The sequence below is a fragment of the Amblyraja radiata genome, chromosome 1, assembly GCF_010909765.2.
Source record: "Amblyraja radiata isolate CabotCenter1 chromosome 1, sAmbRad1.1.pri, whole genome shotgun sequence".
In the NCBI taxonomy this organism is placed as follows: domain Eukaryota; kingdom Metazoa; phylum Chordata; class Chondrichthyes; order Rajiformes; family Rajidae; genus Amblyraja; species Amblyraja radiata.
The window spans coordinates 52171250-52196426 of NC_045956.1; the positions used below are offsets into that span (position 1 = coordinate 52171250).

The following is a 25177-nucleotide window of genomic DNA, read 5'->3' on the forward strand; positions in this document are numbered from 1 at the left end:
GTTTTTGCCTATCAGTCTCTGTCTGTATTTTTAAGCTGTCACTGCCCCCCTCTCTATCAGTCTCTTTGCCTTTGTCTGTCTGAGACTATGGTCCCAGATTGTCTGTCCATCTCAGGCAGGGGGGTGACAGGTTCCACATAATGAAACCTCACTGCATCCATAGGTCTAGCTGACCCAATCAGCCTCCTATATAAACATTTCTCCTATACCATGCGACTTTTGATGCCTCTCATTCAATTGGTCACACAAAATTCAGCAAAGGGATGAAAATCTGTGGTAGAAAAAGTTTTAGTCATATACTGTGGAAACAGGCCCTTTGGCTCAACTTGCCCACACCGACCAACACGTCCCATCTACACTAGTACCACCTGCCTGTGTTTTGCCCATATCCCTCCAAACCTGTCCCATCCATGTACCTGTATAAATGTACTTGCCTCAACATCCTCCTCTGGCAGCTCACTCCATCACCCTTTGTGTAAAAAGATTACTGCTCAGGTTCCTGTTAAATCATTCCCCCTTTATCTTAAACCAATGTCCTCTGGTTCTCGATTCCCCTGCTCTGGGAAGGAGACTCTGCACATCTACCCAATCTATTCCTCTCATGATTTTGCACACCTCTATAAGATCATCCTCATCCTCCTGCGCTCCAAGGAATAAAGTCCTAGCCTGCTCAACCTCTCCCTATAGCTCAGACCCTGGGTCCTGCCAACATCCTCCAGAGATGCTGCCTGACCCGCTGAGTTATTCCAGCAATGTGTATCTATCTGCTGGTGCCTTTGCAGGTGTGACCTTTCCATTTGATGTGGCAGTGAATTCGATGGAAGGTCGGTGCCAGCTCCTTCTGAACGGAAAGAGAAAGTGAGATCTTTTACAACTCCTTCCCTGCCCATGAACGCTGCTAGTGTTGATGCAACAGGTTTTTGCGCAGAGGTAGTAGAGACAATGATTCTTCCCATTATGCCGCAACATGGGAGATGGTTAGAAAACTATCAATCATCTAAGATCTTCCCAAATTAATTTCACACTTGGAACCAAAGCGAGTTTGTTAGAGAAATACAACACAGAAACAGGTTATTTGGTCCACCGAGTCCATGCTGACCATCAACCACCCATTTACTCTAATCCAACACTAATCCCACACTACACTTCTCCGTGGATTGTCACCTTGTCGTGCTGGAGAAGCTTGTGTGGACCCGAGATCCTGAGAGCGATGCCGTCTGGAGCTATGCTCCTGGTAGGGCCACCCATGGCGGTAAGGTCGAGGGGGAGGTCTCTGACAAAGAGCAATCCAACCAAGACCTCAACGGTGAAACAGGTAGAGCACGATGGCTGACCTTAGTGGAGCGTCACAACGGCTGGGAAGGCGGATGAAGGCTGCAGCAGAAAAGGGTCTCCGGTCGTCTTGGACTCCATGCCACTGGATCCTGACCCAGATCTGTCAAGGACCGTGGAGTGGCTGTCTGTGCACCAGTCTCCCCACGTTAAACAAAATCACACACAGGCATCCTCCATATAGGGAATAGCACCCTGGAGACATCCATGGTCAGACATGACCGAAGGGGCCTAAGAAGGACACTAATCTAATCCAACTTTACTGTTATCAATTCTCCCTAGATTCTACCACTCATTAATACATTAAGGGGAATTTACAGTGACCAATTAAACTATCAACCCACACGTCTATGGGATGTGGGTGGAAACCGGAGCTGGAGGAAACCCATGTGGTCACAGGGAGAACATGCAAATTCCACACAGACTGCACCCTAGGTCAGGATTGAACCAAGGTCTCTGGTGCTGTGAGGCAGCAACTCTACAGCTGCATCAGTTGTACATTATGTGTAGTGCCTAGACTAGTAACAATTACTTGATTTGTCATAAAATCATTTTAAGATATTCTGAAGTCAGTGGGCAATCATTGTAAATAGAAGACTTTCTTTAAAATCAGTAACGTTCATCAATTGTATTATCCATGTTGAGTTAATTCTTGCATTTAATTGAGAGAATTGGTTGCCTGCCTGACATACTATGTTTCCTACATCACTGTGACTACATTTCTTTGGTTGTGAAACTCCCTGCAATGTCCTGAAAATAACAAGATAGGTGACATAAATTGCAAGTCGTTTTTTTTTCCACAATCTGAACAAGATTTATCCTTTTAATTAATTCCTATAGTACTTGTCAAAACAAGGAACTGCACCTGCTAGAATCTTGCATAGAACACAAAGTACTGGAGTAACTCAGCGGGTCAGACAACATCTCCGGTGGACTGAGTCACTCCAGCACTTTGTGTTCTACTACAGTACTTGTCATTGCGCTGAATGAGGGAGTTTGTCATTTAAACCCTGCCTGACAAATCGACCGTGCTGCCCCCCGCTCTCCCCCAGCGCTTATCTCAGGGAGGGGTTTGAGATCCGCTGCTTCAATTCTCGTACGGCTTTCCACGGAATGGCATCAAGAGACTGGTATCTATCCAACTGCCAACCCTACTGGGTAATCTTGGAGATTCTATGAATTAAAGTTCGGAGAAATATTATGACGCCATTAAAGGAAATAGTCTGTGAACTTTTGTGGGTTATAAAAACAGTGGAAGCAATTTTCAGAAGCAGAGAGACAAGAAGCAGCCAATTAATTCTGAGCCCATTTGCTTTCCATCTGGCGAGGTAAGGCAATTTCTAATGAAGTGGGCATGGATGCATCGGTGGAGCGATGGTGGACGGGGCAGTTGGGGAGAAGACAACGTACTTCTGGGGATACGTCCAAAAGCAATTGGCAAAGCTAACCATGCACGAGTGCCCTATGTGTCCTGACTTATAGCACCGGGGCTGACCTGTTTGACCGTCACCGGGCGACTGGGTTATTGGCGGCTGCCTCGAAGCAGCTGGCTCGGCAAGTGCCAGTCCCAGAGCGTGCAGTGATCTGTATATTGAAAGGCTGATTCAGCCCCTTCAGAATAGCTGGTGAGACAGAAGCTCCCAGGTGTGCCATCACACTCATTACAACGCAGCTTGCACATCAGTCATCGGCCAAAACCTTTGAAAGAAAATGGTTTAAAAGCCTGCGTCGAATGAGGTGAATTTTTCCTAAACATGCGTGCCAAGGTGAAATGATGACTAGTATTTCTGATGGGACTGCAATATTTAAAGTGCAAAAAAAATGGAATGTAAAACCACTGCTACTGTTTTAGTTCAGTTTAGAGATACAGCCGAAGATAGACACAAAATGCTGGAGTAACTCAGCGGGACAGGCAGCATCTCTGGGGAGAAGGAATAGGTGACGTTTCGGGTCGAGACCTTTCTTCAGACAGGTGTGGGTAAAGACACAGCCCTTCAGCCCACCGAATCCATGCCAACCAACAATTCCTGTACACCAGCGCTACCCTATACACACTACAAGTTTTACCAAAGACAAATTCACCTCTTTGGAGTGTGGGAGAAAACCGGAGTGCCCGGAGAAAACGCACACGGTCACAGGGAGAATGTACAAACTACGTACTGACAACACCTGTAGTCAGGATCGAACCACTGTCAGGCAGCAAATCTATCGCTGCACCATCCTGCCACCCAAGCTACTGCTGATCTGAATAACAATTCTCCCAGACAAAAAAAAAAGCTAAATATTTGCTCCATATTTATTCCAAAATTGTAATCCCCCGGTTTTGCACAGTCAGGAGGTCATAAGCTCCAAAGCATAGCCAAGTCTTGAGCATATGCCAAAGTTCGCAACTGAAGGAATGCTGCACAGTCAGAGGGAGACCTACTGTGAATGGTGTAATATATCCCAGCATGTGTAGTGAAAGTTGGGAATGATTGAACAGTCTAACCTTCAGCCAATCTAGACCATTCATCTCAGTGTTGTTGATGGGATCTTGCTGTGTGCAACAACGGTAGGGCCACTTCAAAGGGAATTAACTGGCACTGAAGCACTGGGTGTACCTACAGAGAATGTATGACCAGAGGCACAGTCTCATGATATGGAATGACACAAATTGGTCAATGGTGCTTTATTGTCACATGTACAAATGCAAAGTGACATTCTTTTTTTTCCATACAGTTCAACAAGGTATTACAACACCTGAGCACAAGCCCTGATTAGCAAGTGTACAGAAATAGACTACTGACACCGCATGCAAGAGGCACCAGGCTTTGGCGGCATTTCCAAAGTCCAAATTGGCTCTTTTTGTGTCTTTCCTTGTTAAACCAGCATTTGCAGCTCCTTGTTTCAACTTGGAGAGTGCCCATTGAGAATTGAGATGAGACAAAATGTCTTTACTTGGAGGGTTGTGGATGCCCAGCTATTGAGAATACTCATGGCTGAGTTTAATAGTTGCGAATGGAATCGATGGAGATGGTGAACAAGGAGACAGTAGGGGATCAGGAGCAATGCTAATGTACAATAGGTATGGCCAGTGTGACTCACCACTGCTCCTATTTATTACGTACTTCTCAATATAAAAATCCTGTTCATTCATATATTGGTGGGAATGTTCGTGCAAAGTGCAGTGTATTCTCCAATGATAGTGCAAGCCCTTGCCTCATTCCATTTTTAACATGTGTAGAGGCTTTATTGGGACTTCATATGAGCCCAGGTTTGTTTCGGAATCAAATAAGTTGCATAATGATCATGGCTTAACTAATTTTCATTAATTTATGGGTCAATTAATTAATGGATTAAGATGCAAGGGAGTGTGGGTAAGGAAGGAAGAGGCAAATAAAGAGTCGGACATGTTGCTTAGAGCAGTCAAATTTTGTCAGTGAACAATGCTATCAAAAGCATATTTGAGTGAAGGTTCAATTGCCACCTAAGCAAGTGTCTGGGACAATGCCTTCAGTTCCTCAGGTGGTCAATAAACAGGAGAGCAATTCTTATGGCTACCCGAGATAGGTTGGGCAAACTGAACACAGCATCTCCAACCAATCATATAGACCTTTTAGAAATGAACAATTGATTTTTTATCCTGGTTAAGTGGAAAACATGAAGATGAAGTTCTTTATGCAGTCCTCTTTTTGCACCAATTTTGCTATAGATTAACACTAACGTTCTGGTTTTATGCCATCTCACATTACTCACTGCAGAGGGAGCAGACTTTTGCAAACGGCAAATGGCAGCCATCTGGTCCACATCTTTATACTGTGAGAAACATCTAACCAAACAATTTACCATTGGAACGAGGATCGTGCCTCAAACGCCATTTGTGATGGTCATTTGGGGTGCGGTGATGGGGGAGAGATTCATCCTTGACTGGAGGAAATAACTACAAAGTGTGTCCTAAATTACAGTTATCTCCGCGAACAAAATATGCTTTGATCGATTGATTGATCGATCCTGTTTCCATGCTGAATCAATCAATCAATCAATGCATATTTTGTAGTGGAGATAACTATGTAATTAAGACTTGATAATCAAACTCGCCGACAAGACAGGAGCCGTGGTGGTCTGGCAAACTGACCTCTTCGGGGCTGAGGCCAGGCGACAACTCTCAGACACCTCCTCCTACTTATCCTTGGACTATGATCCCACACACAGCACCAGACCTTACTATCACACACCATTTCTGACTTTATTACTTCCGGCTCTCTGCCATCTAAAGCCTCCAATCTTATCGTTCCCCAGCCTTACACTGCCTGATTTTATCTTCTCTCCAAAATCCATAAACAGAACTATCCTGGCAGACCCATTGTTTCTGCTTGCACATGTCCCACTGAATTAACTTCTACATAACACGACTCCATCCTATCCCCTCTGGTCCAATCCCTCCCTACTATGTCCAAGACACCTCACATGCTCTTTGTCTCTTCAATGACTTCCGTTTTCCAGGCCCCCACTCCCTCATCTTTACCATGGATGTCCAGTCACTCTACATCTCCATCCCCCACCAGTCTTAAAGCCCTCTGTTTCTTCCTCGACCACAGAACCAGTCAATTTCTGTCCACCAATATGCTTCAATGCCTAGCAGAGCTGGTCCTTACCCTCAACAACTTCTCCTTTGACTCCTCCCACTTCCTCCAAATCCAAGGAGCAGCTATGGGCACTTTCATGGGCCCTGGCTATGCCTGCCTCTTTGTAGGGTACATTGAACATTCCCTGCTCCAGGCATACACTGGCCCTAACCCCGAACTCTACCTCTGCCACATTGATGACTGCATCATGTGCTACCTCCTGCACCATGCAGAACTCACTGACTTCATCAACTTCATGACTAATTTCCATCCTGCACTTAAATTTACTTGGACCATCTCCGACATCTCCCTACCCTTTCTGGATCTCACGTCTCCATCACAGGAGACAGACTATTGACCGACATCTACTACAAACCCACTGACCCCTATAGCTATCTAGACTACACTTCTTCCCACCCTGTTTCCTGTAATTCCCCACTCCCAATTCCTCCGTCTTCGCCGCATCTGCGCCCAAGATGAGGTTTTCCATAATAGATCATCAGAGATGTCCTCATTCTTTGGGAAACGGGGTTCTGTTCCCCTCTTCCATTATAGAAGAGGCTCACACTAGGGTCTCCTCGATATCCCGCAGCTTCGCTCTTGCTCCTTCTTCCCCCATTCGCAACAAGGACAGAGTCCCCCTTGTCCTCACCTTCCACCCCATCAGCCGTTGTATACAGCATATAATCCTCCAACACTTTCGCCATCTCTAACCGGATCCCACTACTGGCCACATCTTCACATCTCCACCACTTTCTGCTTTCCGCAGAGCCCGCTCCCTCCGCAACTCCCTGGTCAACCCGTCCCTTCCCACGCAAACCACCTCCTCCTCAGGTACTTTCCCCTGCAACCGCAGGAGATGCAACACCTGTCCCTTTACCTCCCCCCTCTACTCCATCCAAGGGCCCCAACAGTCTTTTCAGGTGAGGCAGAGGATCACTTGCACCTCCTCCAACCTCATCTACTATATCCGCTGATCCAGGTGTCAACTTCTGTACATCGGCGAGACCAAGCGCAGACTCGGGGATCATTTAGCTGAACACCTCTGCTCAGTCCACCTTAACCTACCTGATCTCCCAGTTGCTCAGCACTTTAACTGTCCCTCCCATTCCTAATCTGACCTTTCTGTCCTGGGCCTCCTCCATTGTCCGAGTGAGGCCCAGCACAAATTGGAGGAACAGCACCTCATATTTCCCTTGGGTAGCTTACATCCCAGCGGTATAAACATCGACCCCAGCGGTATTCTCGAACTTCAAATAGCCCTTGCTTTCCCTCTCTCTCTCCATCCCCTCCCCCTTCCCAGTTCTCCCACCTGTCTCTGACTACATTCTATCTCTGTCCCGTCCACTCCCCTGACATCAGTCTGAAGAAAGGTCTCAACCCGAAACGTCACCCATTCCTTCTCTCCAGAGATGCTGCATGTCCCGCTGAGTTACTCCAGCATTTTGTGTCTACCTTCGATTTAAACCAGCATCTGCAGTTCTTTCACACACATATATAATTAAGAACACACTTTGTTGTTATCGATTAATCGATTGATGGATGGATGGATGGATGGATGAATGGATCAATTGATCAATTGATTCAGCATGGAAACAGGCCCCTTGGCCCACTGAGTCCACGCCAACCATCAATTAACTCATTCACACAAGTGGGGAGTTATCCCATTTTCCCATCCACACTCGACACACTAGGAGCAATTTAGAGCGTCCAATTAACCTAAATCTTTGGGGATGCGAGAGGAAATTGGAGCACCCACAGGAAACCCACACGGTCACAGGGAGAACGTGCAAACTCCACACAGACTTCTCGTGTTGTGAGGCAGCAGCTCCGCCACCTCCACCACTGTTTGCGTAGAACCAATTTTCCAAAACCCCGTACATTGCAGCCAATATCACAATATACTAATTATAAAAGAATTTCCACATGGGAAAGCGTAACGCTACCCAAAGTTAGTGTATTTACTCATCAGATCAAGGAATAGAAGCATGGGGGAGGAGCTATTAAACACCTTGAGTCTCTTCCACTCCTCAGTCACAACATTGTCGATCTATCTCTCAACTCCATATATCGGCCAAGAATTATTTCCAGAAATCTACTGGGAATTATGTCATTACGCACTGATCTCAAAGAATAGGAGCAGGTAGGAGAATACCGGAAGCCTAACTTTGCTCTGGTTCCATAATGTTCTATCCATTCCCTTTGGCAAAACATGGCCCCAAACAAAGGGGCTCTTGCTGCATGAAGCCTCCCAATGCTAAATAAATGATGAAGCAAGATCCTAATCACAGACAATTACCCTTAACAGATGTTTTTAAATTGAATGGCTATGGCATAAATCACTCCTTAAATGTATGGTTTAACGGAGCTGTATATATTATTTATATTGATGAAAATCTATAACATTTTGCATTGTTGCTTAGGGAAGCAGCTCAAGATCAAGTTATTGGCTGAAGAAAGTTTGTCAGTCCATTAGGAAATTAGCTTTTAATCCTGCCGGCACAGCTCTGCAGCAATAAGATTTATTAACAATAAAGCCTAAGGCCTTGGAGACAGACATGAATGTAGTCGGAGTAAATTAGCTGCAATTGAAATTCACCTCAAATTTAGGGGGCCTTCTGCTGCTTTGCTGCGTTCTGACAGTTCATTGCCTCCAGCCACCTCTTGTTTGGCACTGGGATGTATGGTTGAGACTACGGCAGTATCACAAGCTACAGGACCATGTCATTGAGATATTGAGAAATACAGTGTGGAAACAGGCCCTTCAGCCCAACTTGCACACTCCGACCGACATGTCCCATCTACCATAGTCTCAGCTGCCTGCGTTTGACCCATACCCCTCTAAACCTGTCCTTTCCATATACCTGTCTAAATGTTTCTTAAACGTTGTGATAGCACATGCCTCAACTATCTCCTCTGGCAACTTGTTCCAGACACCTATCACCCTTTGTGTAAAAATGTTACCTCTCATGTGCAAGAACAGTTGACCGCTAATGGTCGAGGTGGCCTCACCCTCACAATATGGCTCGGGTCTCTGGCACTGTAAGGCCTTTAGAAGGCATCTGAGGAGGAACTTTTCCACCTAGAGAGCTGAATATCTGCAATGCACTGTTGAAGAGGGTGGAGAATACAAAGTCGCTGACAGCATTTAAGAAGTCTTTAGGTGAGCACTTAAATCATCTAGGCTTAGAAGACTACAGGCCAAGTGCTGGAAGATGGAATTAAGAAGGATGGGTGCCCACTGGTCAGCATGAATGTGATGGGCCAAATGATGTATATCCTAATAAATTAAATCTGATATGTTGCGAAGAGAACTAACGGCAACCACAAAACAACGAGATTGTCATGAAAACATATCTGGTGCAATAATAACCTTCAGGGAAGAACATCTGCTATCGTTACCCATCTGAATGAAGTGGAAAAATAAGAAACCATCTTCACGTTATGGGCAATAAATGACACCCTGACTGCACAGCTCATAATTCAAGGATAGTTTTTCTCCGAAAGGATTTAAGGGCACGGCCAATTATCTGATAATTCTATGAATATTGTGTTTACAGGCCTGATATGCTGCTGCAAGTTATGCCCCTGTCCCACTTAGGAAACCTGAACAGAAACCTCTGGAGACTTTGCGCCCCACCCAAGGTTTCCGTGCGGTTCCCGGAGGTTTTTGTCAGTCTCCCTACCTGCTTCCACTACCTGCAACCTCCGGCAACCACCTGCAACCTCCAGGAACCGCACGGAAACCTTGGGTGGGGCGCAAAGTCTCCAGAGGTTTCCGTTCAGGTTTCCTAAGTGGGACGGGGCATTAGAATGTCATTGCGATGTTGTCGGTAATATGAAAACTAAACACTCTTGTCTCGTGATAATTCCATCAAGATTTCTCAATTTGAGACAGAGTGACATTAAACTCTTTTAAAAACTAGAGTACGAAAATCATACTGTAGTTCACAGGTAATAGGGGTGAAATTAGGCCATTCGGCCCACCATGTCTAGTCCGTCATTCAATCATGGGTGATCTATCTTTCCCTCTCAGCCCCATTCTCCTGCCTTCTCCCCATAACCCCCGACACCTGTACTAATCAAGAATCCATCATTCTCTGCCTTAAAACTATCCTGTGGCTGACTTCTGTGGCAATGAATTCCACAGATTCACCACCCTCTGCCTAAAGAAATTCTTCCTTATCTCCCTCCTAAAGGTACATCCTTTTACTCTGAGGTAATGACCTCCGATCCTAGACTCTCCCGCTACTGCAAAAATACATCCTCTCCGCATCCATTCTTCCCTCATCCTTCCAAACTCCAGCGAGTACAGGCCCATTGCCAGCAAACGCTCATCATATGCTAACCCAATCATTCCTAGGATCATTCTCGTAAACCTCCTCTGGATCCTTTCCAGCGCCAGCACATACTTTCTCACATGTGGAACCCAAAATGGCTCACAATACTCCAAATGTTTCCTGAGAAACCATCTTTGCTTCATTTGATCAGAGGCTTCAGAATTCTCTCAGATAGTCATCTCCACGCCACACTGACTAACATCAAACAGTCTCATATGTTCTCACTTCTCTCTATTTTGTGGTGATAATATGGATTTTGTTTCTCTTAAGAAAATGTAGGGATAGGGCAAGAAAGGCTGAGGGGACAAATGGAACTAAAATTCTATCAATCCAAGATTTAGTGGGACACAGTGGTGCAGCAGTACAGTTGCTACCTTACAGTGACCGAGATCCAGGTTCGATTCTGACTATGAGTGCTGTCTGTACGGAGTTTGCATGCACTCCCTGTGACCACATGGGTTTTCTCCGGGTGTTCCTTTTTCCTCCCACACTCCGAAGACATACAGATTTGTAGATTAATTGACGTCTATAAGACGGACAAGTCCAACCTCCGCAGTTTTGGGGACAGAGCCTTCTCCAGGGCAGCTCCCAGGCTCTGGAACTCCCTCCCCAACTGATCCGCAATTCCGTGTCCCTCACCATCTTCCAGTCCCGCCTCAAGACCCATCTCTTCACCTCTGCCTATCCTTAGCCCCACGTCCCCCTCCCTTTTCGTCTGTGCATTAATTGCCTCGTATTGTGTTTTGAATTGAATTCTGTCTTTACTTTGTGTACTAGTCATGTCTCTACTATTTATTTCATTCCCCTTACATGTTTTTCCTCTACCTGCTAAATTTTTGTAAGGTGTCCTTGAGACTCTTGAAAGGCGCCCATAAATCAAATGTATTATTATTATTATTATAAATTGTCCATTCCAGGAGAGTGCTAGTATATGGGGTGATGGCTGGTCAGTGACGACTCGGTGGGCCGAAGGGCCTGTTTCCACGCTGTATCTCTAAAGTCTAAAGTCAAGATAATGCCTTCAATACACAATAAAAAAATCTCTTCATATTTTGATTGATTGATTGATTGATTGATTGATTACAAGATACAGCATGGAAACAGGCCCTTTGGCCCATCAAGTGCATGCCAACCATCAATCACCTGTTCATATTCGTTCTATGTTATTCCACTTTCTCATCCCCCACACACTCGTGGCAATTTACAGATGACAATTAACCTACAAACCCACATGTCTTTTGGATGGGAGAGGAAACCAGAGCACCCGAAGGAAACCCACGTGGTCATAGGGGGAACGTACAACCTCCACATAGACAGTATCCAGGATTGAACCCAGGTCTCTGGTGCTGTGAAGCAGTAACTCTACCAGCTGCACCACTGTGCAACTACTGTTCTTGAAACACAGGAAAAAAAACAAAAAAACAGGGTTGCGGCCTTCTCATTCTAACAATGTCATGTAACCCACTGGAATTGCAAGGTCGAAAGGGTCAAAATAACTTGGTTTAGTATGGAACCCTTCACGGCCCATTGTTGGCTTGGGAAGGTGTGATAACAAGTGGGATACAAGGATGCAGCCAGTGGAACTGGTAGTTTGACTAGGGTGGGGCAGGGGGGAGGAGTGAGAGGGGAGGGGAAGGAATGCAGGAGTTATGTACTTGAAATTAGAGAAATCAATGTTCATACTGGGTTGTAAGCTGTCCAAGCATAATGCAAGGTACTGTTCCCCTTCTCCCCACCTCTACTTTCAGTCTGAAGATGGGTCCCTACCCGAAATGTTATCTATTCTTTTTCTCCAGAATAGGTACCTGACCTGCTGAGTTACTCCAGCGTTTCGTGCCTATCTTTGCGATAAACCAGCACCTGCCATCCCATCCTACACAATAGGTTTTGATCGTTTTCAACTAACTAATACCCCATTGTAAGTATAAATATATAATAATTTTGAAAAGAATGTGCTAAAGTACGTAGAAATCATGTTTCACTATCATGTTCGGCACATATATTGTAGGGCCCGGTTCTGTGCTGTACGATTCTATGTTCTAAATATGTTGCCGGACTTCACCACGCATATCCACATACCTTCCTACACATTAGAACAATGTTTTCACCGACCTCCGTCGAAAGATATTTCCCCTGAACTTCATATTAAATAGAGCTATTTTAGGAGATATTTTAAAATCTATAGGGCATCGTTTTGGAATTCCCCTTAAGTGAACACATCCCTCAGTGTCTCTCCTTCCTAGTTAATGGTTACAGGATCCGAAGTTTCTGCTTCTAAAATAACAGGCTCTTTCTCTTCATTGTTTAGACTGGAAGATGCTAGCAACGAAAAATACTTTAAATGGATAATTAATTGTGATGCTAATACATACAGTGGGAGCCTCATTAATCGACTTCAGGTCACAAGTTGTCAGATGCGCCCAGGCAAAGAATAACTGAGAGTATTCACTCCAAATGATGTTTTTTTTGGATCGGTTTCAAAAGGAAGTTCAAGAAGAAATTGTAAATTGAAAGGGAACGGCGAACCTCTGAAATAACACAACCTTGGCCTTCCCTCCCTCTGCGCTTCTCAGACTTCCTGCCATTTTCATCCTTCATCCCTGTATCTGGAAGTCCACAGTCTAAACACCTGCGTCTGACCATCTGCTGCTCTGTAATTGGTTGCAGGCAGGACTGAGTGAGGCGTTAGGGCCTCGGGGAGATGATTCAGGCCAGGCTCTATCATTGAATCTGACACTCCAATGCATGCTGCATGGCTGCTGCACTCTCAGAGATATCCCTCTTTCTGATGGGACATCAAACCAAAGACCCATCTGCTCTCTTAAGGTTGAAATGCAAGGATCCATGATGTATTTTGAAGTAGCCCCCAGTGTCCCGGTCAATGTACCAACACCCGAAACAAATTTTCTAAATCCATTTTTTTTTTAACCATTTGATTTTTGTGGAATCGCACTGTGTACAAATTGCCTTCTGAGACTTAAACTTTGTCTGCTGTGTTTCCGACATTACTTCAATGACTAGACTTCAAAATACTTCACTGGCTCTTTGGGGATATAAAGATCATGAAAGGCATTGTACAAATACAAGTCTGTCATTTTTATCCTTCCCCTCACCCTAATTAGAGCTACAAGTGCATGTTAGAAAAATCAATCCTCCATCAACATTGAAGCAGTCGCTATTTCGAGTAGGGCATTAGTTAATCCTGTTTACAGGGCTTAGTAAGAGAGAATAGTTATAGGTTAGTTCCAAGCTTGTAAATATCTCAGGTGAAACATCATCCGCAAGACCTTGAAATGAGGAAAGAAAATGAATTAATGATCTTCACTGCACTCCTTCCAGCTTAACAGCATCCTTCCTATAGCAGGGTGACCAGAACTGAACACAATACTCCAAAATTGACCTCACCAATGTCTTGTACAACTATAACATCCTAACTTATATACTCAATACCCTGCCTGATGAAGGCCAATGTACCGAAAGCCTTCTTGACCACCCTACCTGCAGTGCCACTTCCAAGGAACTATGTATCTGCATTGCTAGATCCTTCTGCTCCACACTTGGAATATTATTCTGTCATCTTCATCAGCAATATCTATCCATGTATGCATTGGAAATATGTTCTAGTCATCGACAAGGGAAACTATTCCATATATTGATGGAAATATTTTATGTAATCAGAGTATTTTACTTGTTTGATTTGGCTATTGGCCATGCGCATCGAATAGCGAGCCTTGCGACCCAAACTGTGTGTGTTCCTGAAAACAATCATAAAGGGACACAGAAATATGCATTTCCAGCATCAGTGTACTTGCTTCCACTTATTTCTTGGTTTTGAATGAGCCTCATGGCAGCAATAACAATGAGCGTTTAGAGGGAGCCCACTCAACTACTGAGGCAAAGGGTTGCGAGTTCAAGTAACCACTGCAGGTACTTGACTGCATAACCTAGACCGAGATTCATATCGGGCGAGCGCTCCACTGTCAGAGATGCAGTTGCTTGGAGGAGAAGCGAGACAATTGTCTGCCCTCTCAAAGTGAAAGCAAATATTTTGTAACAGGAATGGCAAGGGAATTCTGCCTGGAGTTTTGGTCAGTATTTATCATTCAAGCAACACCACTAAAAAATATTATCTGCTCATTAGAAGATTGCTCTTTGCAAGAGTTTTGACATGTGTGAACAGACTGCTTCATTTTCTACATTGTGACAGGAAATTATTTAAAAGTAAATAATTTGTTTAAAGCTCTAAGGGATGTTCTACGGCCATAGAAGACAATGTATAAGTGCTAGTAATTATTTAATACATATTTATAACAATGTAATATGTATAAACATAGGCTTTTGCAAATATTTTTGTGTCTTGATAAAAAAAGCTCAAATTATGTTGATTGTTTCCCTGTAGAGCATATACTGTAACTAGGATCTTCTTATGCTGTAACCTTATCAAGACAGTTGGGGAAACTCCTCCATTGGCTCCACACACACACACACACACACATTACATTTAACATATTATAAAGAAAACCTACAGGCACTCTGAAAGGAAAACGGGAAATACCAGAGAAAATGCTGGAGAAGTTCAACAGGTTAGGCAGCATTTGTAGAGGGAGAAACAGGGCTAGCAATTTACATCAACGCCCTTTCATGAGAACAGGGAAAGTCCAAGATCAAACACATTTTTTAATGCTCGCAAAGGGCAAACAGATGGAGAGAAAATCTGTCCTTGGGCAAAACACATTAGGTTTCTGGGCGGTCCTTTCATAAGCTAGAGTATTGCCCAATTTCACCTCTACCACTTTGCGGAAATTGGGCTTTGTCTATGGAACTGGAGCACTACAATCCTGAGAATTATATTCTGCACTCTGTATCTTCCCTGTTGCTCCATCTATTGGACTTGAGTTTGACTTGATTGTATTGATGCAAGGATGGAGCAGGCGGCAGAGGTGGGAATGGCCCAAGAAAGCAGGATTTGCTTTTTGAAGGATTTCTATAGTTCGGGGGTTTATTACCATGTAGATAGTTGGGGCATATGTAGAATACACACAAACTGCACAATGTCAGTCAATGGACTTTAAAGGCTTTGAATCTGCTTGGGATGGTTCTCGGAGCCGCTATGTACTTTAAACACAAGGACATTCTCTCAAACTATCCTAAGGGGGCGGCGTGATGATGCAACAATAGAGTTGATGCCTTACAGTGCCAGAGACCCAGATTTGATCCTGACTACGGGTGCTGTCTGTATGGAGTTTGTATGTTCTCTCCGTGACTGCATGGGTTTTCCCTAGGTGCTCCGGTTTCTTCCCACATACTAATGTCATACACGTGTGTAGGTTAATTGGCTTCAGTAAAAAATTGTAAATTGTCCCTAGTGTAGGATAGTGTTAGTGTACGGGGTGATCGCTGGTTGGTACGGACTGAAAGGCTGTATTTCTAAACAAAACTAAAGTGGACTTCTATTGCAGATTTAGCTCAACAGTATTTGGTGTGGCTCTGAACACATGCTCTCAATCCATCTGAATGCATGCTTCGTTCAATTTACTTGACTTGATGTGACAGGAGCCATTTAGTGACAGAGTGCCATGCGTCATACAAAGCAACACATATTCAAGGGATATCAATGAGAAATGAAGGAGAAAGTTCATCGGGTTCTTAACAAATATTTTGGCTCCAGGGTAATTCCTACCTTGTACCCGACGGCCAGATTTCCATTACTCCACATTTCTACCCCACCGCTAAAGCACAACAAAATAGAGATCTTAATGCCATCCATTTCATGTGGCTAAATCGAGTAATGGTCTCAAACACAGTAAATGAGTTTCACTCACAACCCGTTATTTGATGCAGTGGTTCAATGCTTCTGTTCACTGGCATTTCCCAGTCGAAATAGGAAATTTATTTGTGACATTTCTCAACATAGGAGGCACAGAGCAGTGTAATAATGTGCCAACATGCAATGTCGCACACAGTAGGCATACTCACTCTATTAAGGAGAAGTGACACAGAACTCCCACCCCCTAATCATCCCTGGACGTTATTCCTTAGAGCGCCGGAAGTCAAGGGCTGATCTTATTAAGGTGTGCAAACTCATAGGGGGAATCCCACGGTACTCAAGGGGGTGGCTCTAGAAATCGTGGACGCATGGTGACAATTTTCCAATGTTCTATAGATTCAGGATCAGTTCCTGTGGATTGGAGGGTAGCTAATGTTATCCCACTTTCCAAAAAAGGAGCGAGAGAGAAAACGGGAAATTATAGACCAGTTAGCCTGACATCGGTTTTGGGGAAGGGCTGGAGTCAATTATTAAAGAAGTAACAATGGTGCATTCGGATAGCAGTAAAAGGATTGGTTCAAGTCAGCATAGATATATGAAGGGGAAATCCTGCTTGACTAATATTGTGGAATTTTTTGAGGATGTGACAAGTAAAATGGATGAAGGAGAGCCAGTGGACTTTCAAAAAGCCTTTGATGAGATCCCACAGGAGATTAGTGGGCAAAATTAAAGCACATGGTATGGGGATTGGGTATTGACATGGATAGAGAATTGGTTGGCAGACAGGAAACAAAGAGTAGGAATAAATGGGTCCCTGTCAGAATGGCAGGCAGTGGCGAGTGGAGTGCCGCAAGGCTCGGTGCTGGGGCCGCAACTATTTACAGTATATATTAATGATTTAGATGATGGCATTAAAAGTAACACTAGCAAATTTGCAGATGACACAAAGCTGGGTGGCAGTGTGAACTGCAAAAAGGATGCTAGGAGGTTGCAGGGTGACTTGGACAGGTTGAGTGAGTGGGTGCAGATGCAGTATAATGTAGATAAATGTGAGGTTATCCACTTTGATGGCAAGAACAAGGAGGCAGATTATTATCTCAATGGTGTCAGATTTGTAAAAAGGGAAGTGCACCAAGACTTGGCTGTCCTTGTTCACCAGTCACTGAAAGTAAATATGCAGGTACAGCAGGCAGTGAAGAAAGCTAATGGCATGTTGGCCTTCATAACAAGAGGATTTCAATATCGGAGTAAAGAGGTCCTTCTGCAGTTGTATCGGGCCCTGATGAGACCACATCTGGAGTATTGTGTGCAGTTTTGGTCTCCTAATTTGAGGAAGGACATCCTTGCTATTGAGGGAGTGCAGCATAGGTTCACAAGGTTAATCCCCAGGATGGGGGGGACTGTCATATGAGGAAAGATTGGAAAGACTGGGCTTGTATTCACTGGAATTTAGGATGAGAGGATATCTTATAGAATCATATAAAATTATAAAAGGACTGGACAAGTTAGATGCAGGAAAATTGTTCCCAATGTTGGGGGAATCCAGAACCAGGGGCCACAGTCTAAGAATAAAGGGGAGGCCATTTAAAACTGAGATGAGGACAAAAAAAATGTTTTCACCCAGAGAGTTGTGAATTTGTGGAATTCTCTGCCACAGAAGGCAGTGGAGGCCAATTCACTGGATGCATTTAAAAGAGAGTTAGAGCTCTTGGGGGTAGCCGAATCAAGCGGTATGGGGAGAAGGCAGGCACGGGTTACTGATTGTGGATGATCAGCCATGATCACAATGAATGGCGCTGCTGGCTCGAAGGGCCGAATGGCCTCCTCGTGCACCAATTCTCTATGTTTCTATGAACAATTAGGGTGAATGCAGTCTTTTACCCACGGTGGGGGAATTAAAAAAAATAAGGTCATAGGTTTAAGGTGAGAGACAAGATTTAATAGGAACCGGATTGGGCAACTTTTTCACTCAGAGGGTGGGTATATGGAATGAGCTGCTAGAAGAGGTAATTGAGGCAGATACTTTAACAGCATTTAAAAGACAGGGGTTGGAAAGGCTTAGATGGATATGTGCCAATATTGTTCGACATGGACAAGTTGGGCCGAAGGGCCTGTTTCTGTGCTGTATGCTCCTTTACCTTCTTTTGTATACACCTCTAATCCCCAAGTCACTCACTTCCCATTTACCCCCCCCCCCCCACTTCCAAACACCTTTCCCCCACCCCCCTTTCCACCCATAGCCCTTCATCTGGCTTTTCATTTATTTTCTCTTTTCTCCTAATCTAATACCCTTTGTTTCCTTTGTCACTTACTCCACCAATTTGCCAATTAACCCATAGCCGACTTTATGGGCCGGTATCTCAGACCTCCCTCCCTCCCTCCCTCCATCCCCGAGGCCCAGCAAAACCAAGCCGCAAGCCTCTGAAACCAAGGGTGCCGGTAAGTCGGTAGTAGACCTATATAAAAGCCTTCCTCCTCTCTATATCCACCCCCTTCCTCACCCTTTCACCTGTGTTCTCTACAATTCCCATCTCCCTGCCTCCTTTGAACTCATGTCCATGGTAACCCGGATCAGTGGGCAAGTGTCACGGGCATAGCCTGTCCAGGAGGCAGCAGTGAGTGTGAAGCACCAGGGTTGGGTTTCAGTGCTCATAAATTGAGTAAAATATGATAGTGATTTCTTAAGAGATTTATTTTGTTGACTTCTGATTAGGCTTTTTTACTACATTCAATTAAAAACCCCCCAAAAAAAAACAATCAGGAGAAATCAGATGACCAGATATATAGTAATATATCCCACCCCACGTCATACAATCATTTAGTGATAAGGAAAGACAGGTGTGAACTTGAATTGTTTACGTATGTGTGAGTTTACGCAAGTTGCATATTGCATAAGGCGGGGAGCGACCACATGTTTTTCAGGCAGGCAAGAAAGAATTATCTTCATGTTGATTGATTAATAAGACCCAATCTAAAATCTTATAGAGCTTCGGAGAATATTTAGAAACTCTTAAACTTGAGCAATATTAGAAGGAACTGATGGATTGTTTTTCTTGCAATACCTGTGGCATTTATCTATCAGAGTTAAAATTAGTGTCAGCAATTGCACAGACACCAGAAGATCCTTTAGGGCATAGCCTTCCAAAGAGGTCCACTCCACACTATTAGTTTAGTTTAGTTTAGAGATACAGTGCGGAAACAGGCCCTTCGGCCCACCAGGTCCATGCCGACCAGCAATTCCCGCATATTAACACAATCCTACACACACTAGGGACAATATTTACATTTACCAAGCCAAATTACCTACATACTTGTACGTCTTTGGAGTGTGGGAGGAAACCGAAGATCTTGGAGAAAACCCATGCAGGTCACGGGGAGAACGCACAAACTCTGTACAGGCATCACACATAATCGAACCCGGGTCTCCGGCGCTGCAAGGCAGCAACTCTACTGCTGGGCCACCATGCCACAGAGCATTATATATGATAGTCAGCAAAGCAACTGAGCATGAAAATGAAAATAACCGAGTAAATGAATTTATTAGAGAAGTGCAGCAAAGTAAAGAAGACCAATAAATGTTTCACAGTAGGAGAGTAATGTACCTCCTTAATTTAAGCTATTTTTTAAATGGCTGGTTCCGTTCTCATGGAAATATTTGAGTTGCTTTACAATGAGGAAATCTTTGGGTTTATTGTTGTCACACGTATCGAGGTACAGTGAAAAGCTTAGTTTTGCATGGCATCCAAGTAGATCAGATAATACTATACACAAATACAAGTCAGTCAAACTCAAGTAAAAAAATATTTAAAAGAGTAGAGTGATTGTACCAGATGATAGTAGATCCTTCTCTGGGAAGTCGCCACCTCCGCACCAGTTTGCATTGCCACCTTCCTTCTATAGCTGCTGAGCAACGGACTCAAAATGAATGCCGAGAGTGTTGGATATTAGGAGAAGTGTGAAAGGGAGATGATTGGGACTCCAGCATTCAAATAGGGGGACCCTAAGCCTCTAAAGCTTCAATGGTCTAATGCTCAGAAGCATGGATTCGGTTTCATCATGAGAAAGGTTCATCTATTGATTATCTTGTAGGTTTCTTATATGAAAATCCCCCAAACTTGTACCAACAATGCTACCTCTCTTACTGAAAGGGGTTGTCATCGAGTGTAGGTAGACGTAGGTACCAAGTTCTTCCGTGACTGGGCAATGTCTATTGTTGAAATGGACAGAGGATACAGGGCAATCTCTCTGCTCACAGCAACAAACACATCAGACACATTCACTTCCAATGCAATTTCTTGCACAGCAGTTTGGAATCCCAGCTGAATATCCCATTTAATGGGAGCATTGCTACCTTTGGCCCGACCAAGAACACAGACTGCTGAGAGTAGGTTTTTCAGCAACTGAAGGTCAATCACTAATCCAAAATAATTCCACAAACCCATTCTCATAGGTCATACAGCATGGAAACAGGCCCATCAGCCCAACTTGCCCACATCGACCAACATGTCCCATTTACATTAGCCCCGCCTGCACTGCCTTGGCCCATATCTCTCGAAACCTATACTATCCATGTACCTGTCCAAATGTTTCTTAAATGTTGCAATAGTACCTGCCCCAACTACATCCTCCAGCTGCTCATTCCATTCATTCACCACCCTTTGTGTAAAAAAAAGTTAACCCTCAGGTTCCTATTGAATCTTTCCCCCTCATCTTAAACCTATGTCCTCTGCTTCTCGATTTGCCTACACTTGGCAAGAGACTCTGCGTTTACCCGATCCATTTCTCTTGAACGATTTAGGATGCAACTGGTTGCTTTATAAATTCAAATAAACCAGATGGGAGAAGAAAAATTAAAAAGAGCCATTTCGCTATGCAACTTGTGAATACAAAATTTGGTGTTAATAAATGATCGGGTGGTTGTCGGCCAAATTAAGAGCAGGTCACAGATTTCTGTAATGATGAAACAAATTGGCTTCTTCTTTCTCAATAACTCAGACTTGCTTCAACACAACTTCTGTGCCTGGGCAAATAACAGGTAGGGGTGTCCAGTTACTGCAGAGATGTTACTGTGCTTCACATTTCAGGCAGGGAACTTCTCTTGCCAACAAAAATGTCATCAAAACCAAATTTATAGGAACAATATCCTGCATTAAAGTACAGCAAATGTGCCGATAAGTGCACCTTTCCTTTTAAAAAACAGACAAATTATTTACCTTAAATGGAGAACATATCTCTCCCAATTAAACATCTTAGTTGGTGAGATAAACTGCACAAAGCTTTGGAGTTTGTGCATGCATGACTTCGCCCGTGTCTAACGGTTGGACGCAAGCCATTGAACTACACAAGATGCATTATCAAGCATAGCGCCTCAGAATGGGCTCCAACAAGTTTTCTGTGGTATTAGTGACCTTCATGCTCGCTTCAGCAATATTAATTCCACATCTACTATTTCAATCGTGAAAGGAATGGGACTGAAAAATCCACGTAAACAATGCAAGGTATGAGGAAAGGTTCAGCCCAACCCAAGTGCCATTCCCATGCTGACCTTTCTGTACTGGGCCTCCTCCATTGTCATAGTGAGGCCAAATGCAAATTGGAGGAACAGCACCTCACATTTTGCTTGGTCAGCTTATAACCCAGAAGTATCAATCTTGATTTATCTAACTTCAAGTAACCCTTGCAACCCCCCCACCCCCCTCTCTCCATCCATCACCTACCCAAGTCATACTAGCTTCAAATTCGTCTTGTTGGGTCTCATTGTCAATACTCTTTTTCACCTAGCTCATAGCTCACAATGGCCTGTTTCCTTTACCATCATAACTTTCTTGCATTTCTTTCATTCATTCATTTTATATCTCTCTATATCACCGTCTATATCTCTCGTTTCCCTTTCCCATGACTCAGTCTGAAGAAGGGTTTCAAACCGAAACGTCACCTATTCCTTTTCTCTGGAGATGTTGTCTGAGCCGCTGAGTTACTCTAGCATTATGCGTCTATCTTTGGTGTAAACCAGCATCTGCAGTTCCTTCCTGCACACTGTCTGTGTTTGAGCTGCCCTGGAATGTAAGTGATGCTTCATTCGTAGAAAACATCAGATTTATAGAAGGCTTTTAACACGCAAACAAAACTGATACAATAACCTTGTCCAAAATTAACTTAATGCTGCGAAATTCAAAACACTTTCAGATCCATTTTCAGACTGCTAACACAAGCCAAGCACCTGTTGCCAGCCTTAGTAAATGTTATTGAATCTTTATGTTGAATAAATGATTTTCATGTATGAGTAGTAAATATAGTATTTACTCCTGATCACTGGAAGTCCTAACAAATGAGTGTTTGGTGGCTCTGGGCCTATATTCGCAGAAGTTAGGATGAGGGGCGATCTCATTGAACTAACAAATAATGAAAGGCCTGGATAGAGGAGATGTGGAGAGAATGTCCCCAGTAGTGGGAGAGTCTAGGACCAGATGGCACAGCCTCAGAATAAAAGAACGTACCTTTAAAACGGAGATAAGGAGGAATTTCTTTAGCAAGAGGGTAGTGAATCTGTGGAATTCATTGCCACAGACGGCAGTGGCCAAGTCATTGGGTGCTTTTAAAGTGGAGATTGATAGGCTCTTGATTAGTAAGGACGTTAAAGTAGATAAGGTAGGATAATGGGGTTGAGGGGTATAAATAGACCCACCATGATCGAATGGCGGAGCAGTCAATGGGCCGAATGGCCTAATTCTGCTCCTATATCTTATGTCTGTGAACTTAAATACAGCATCAGGCAAATTCCTGACATGATGTTCAAAGTCCTACCAATTTTCTTAAAGCACTCTTTTCCATAAATTCAATTGAAGATTCAGGATTGAAGATGATTCTAAATCACTCTGTGGGTTTGCATTTAAAGCTTGTGCACTGTAATAATTCAATGCCTAAAGAGCATAAAGACTGAAGTAATCCCAGAATCCAGCCACAGATAGGATTTCCACTGACAGGTTTGGTTGATGCCCTGAAGTACAAGAGCTGGTCCCAGATGTACTTCACCAATGACAGGCTTCAAATGAATGCTCATTGATCACTATTGGGAACAAATCAGAGTCGGTTCTGTACAGATTACTCTGCCTTTGATGGAAGCTGAGGCAGTCTCAAAACCCAATCATGACACCTTTAACATGGGTATTTTAAAAAGCAAAGGATGAAATTTGCTTTCGCATTGCTTTATTGTGTAGATCTTCTGGTCATTGACTTTCACAAGATTTTCACAATTGTACAGCATATTTTCATTATCATTGCTGAGAGGGGAAAACAAGAAGGGGGCATCAAGAAGAAAATTATTATCCTGCACAAAACAGCATTAGTACTAAGACTATCTTCCACAGTAAAGTTAGCAACACAACTTTAAATAAATAAAGTAGGCACAGAGTCCACTTGTTGGCAAAAACGCACCATACTGTACAAAGGCATTTAGAGAGATAAAGTAATTTGCTTGTCAGCAAATTGTTTCTGCATGTTTGCTTCCATAAAGATGTGTTGGCTAATGTATCATGCCATAGTGACCAAGAACACATTTCTCCCTTTTGGTCTGCACTAATTGATCTTCAATTGTTTTCCATTCTTTCATCAAGTATAGTTTTTATTTTTTTATTACAAAGGGTAAAAAGGGAACAGGACAATTGATCCAGGAGAGTGATGATATACTGTATAAAAAGTAACTGCAGATGCTGGTTTAAACCGAAGATAGACACAAAAAGCTGGAGTATGGGGATAGCGGAGTCAGGGGATATGGGGAGAAGGCAGGAACAGGGTACTGATTGGGGATGATCAGCATTATCACGTTGAATTGCGGTGCTGGCTCGAAGGGCCGAATGGCCTACTCCTGTACCTATTGTCAACTGTCTATTGTAATTCAGTGGGACAGGCAGCATCTCTGGAGAGAAGGAAGGTGACGTTTCAGGTCGAGACCCTTGATATACTCCCTGTTTTAACATTGGACATCTTATTTATACATTTGCTCTTGACCTTCTATTTATACTTTAGTAATACAGTCTTTTTTAGAGACAGGCCTTTTGGCCTACTCAGTCCGCACCGACCAGTGAGCATCCCTTACACTATCCTTACACACACTAGGGGCAATTTTACAACTTACCAAAACCAATTAACCTACAAACCAGTACGTCTTTGCAGTGTGGGAATAACCAGAGCACCTGGAGAAAACCCACGTGGTTACAGGGAGAACGTACAAAACTACGCACAGACAGCACCCGTAGTCAGGATGGAACCCGGGTCTCTGGCACTGCAAGGCAGCAACTCTACCGTTGAGCCACTGTGCCGCCCCTTATAATGAAAGCTTCCTGCGTATGTATGTCATCATGTAACTTCACTCTCAACTCACTAGAGGCATGATAAGGTTAGGGGAAAAGGATCATTAACACAGGTTTACATAACCAGCTACCATTACAAATGTGGACAGAGACACTTCCAATGACCGGTTTCTGGCAAAGCTGGACTTTGGTGGAAACACAGAGCAGATGACAGCAAACTTGCAGCAAGTACAATATCCCGTCTGATTGTCTTTCACCAATATAAAACCAGACACAGAGTTAATGGGCTGTTGATTAACTACCCAGCAACATCATTTCCTCTCCAGAACCTTATTTAGACGCACATGATGGTTGGGCTTAAAGACTACTCTCTAACTCTTTTTGCCTGGATACTCAATGATAGTTAACTTCGAAGTATCACTTTAAGAGGCCTTGGTCACATTCTTTCTCATGATGTCACAAGGATTGGAGAGTTTAAAAAAATCCATCATTTCAATTTGCCTTGAGTTGCAAATAATTTTTTTTTACCATTAGGCAAAATGTAAAGTAACTTGGCTTCTATGTCTCATATATTATGTAGTTAGGCATAAAAATCTAATTTATTTGATAATCTTTCATTGTTCTTTACAGAAATTCAAATATACAATTTCAGCAGAAATTGGTTACTACTGAACAAGCCCTTTCATCACACTTAGGCACTGTGCCAGCTGAATTCCTTGAACTATCCTTTAAATTCTTTCACTTATTGCACATCTACTCTTTAAAATGGCAAAAAGCTCCCGCTATCACAGGAAACAGCAGTGTGCGGGGCCAATACAGAGTTAA

At 43.5% G+C, this 25177-nt stretch overlaps 1 protein-coding gene across 1 annotated transcript in view; it reads right to left on the reverse strand.

Annotated features, from left to right (window-relative positions):
* nrg1 (neuregulin 1) overlaps positions 1 to 25177 on the reverse strand; it is a 210896-nt gene that overhangs the window by 144842 nt on the left and 40877 nt on the right. The window lies entirely within an intron of this gene.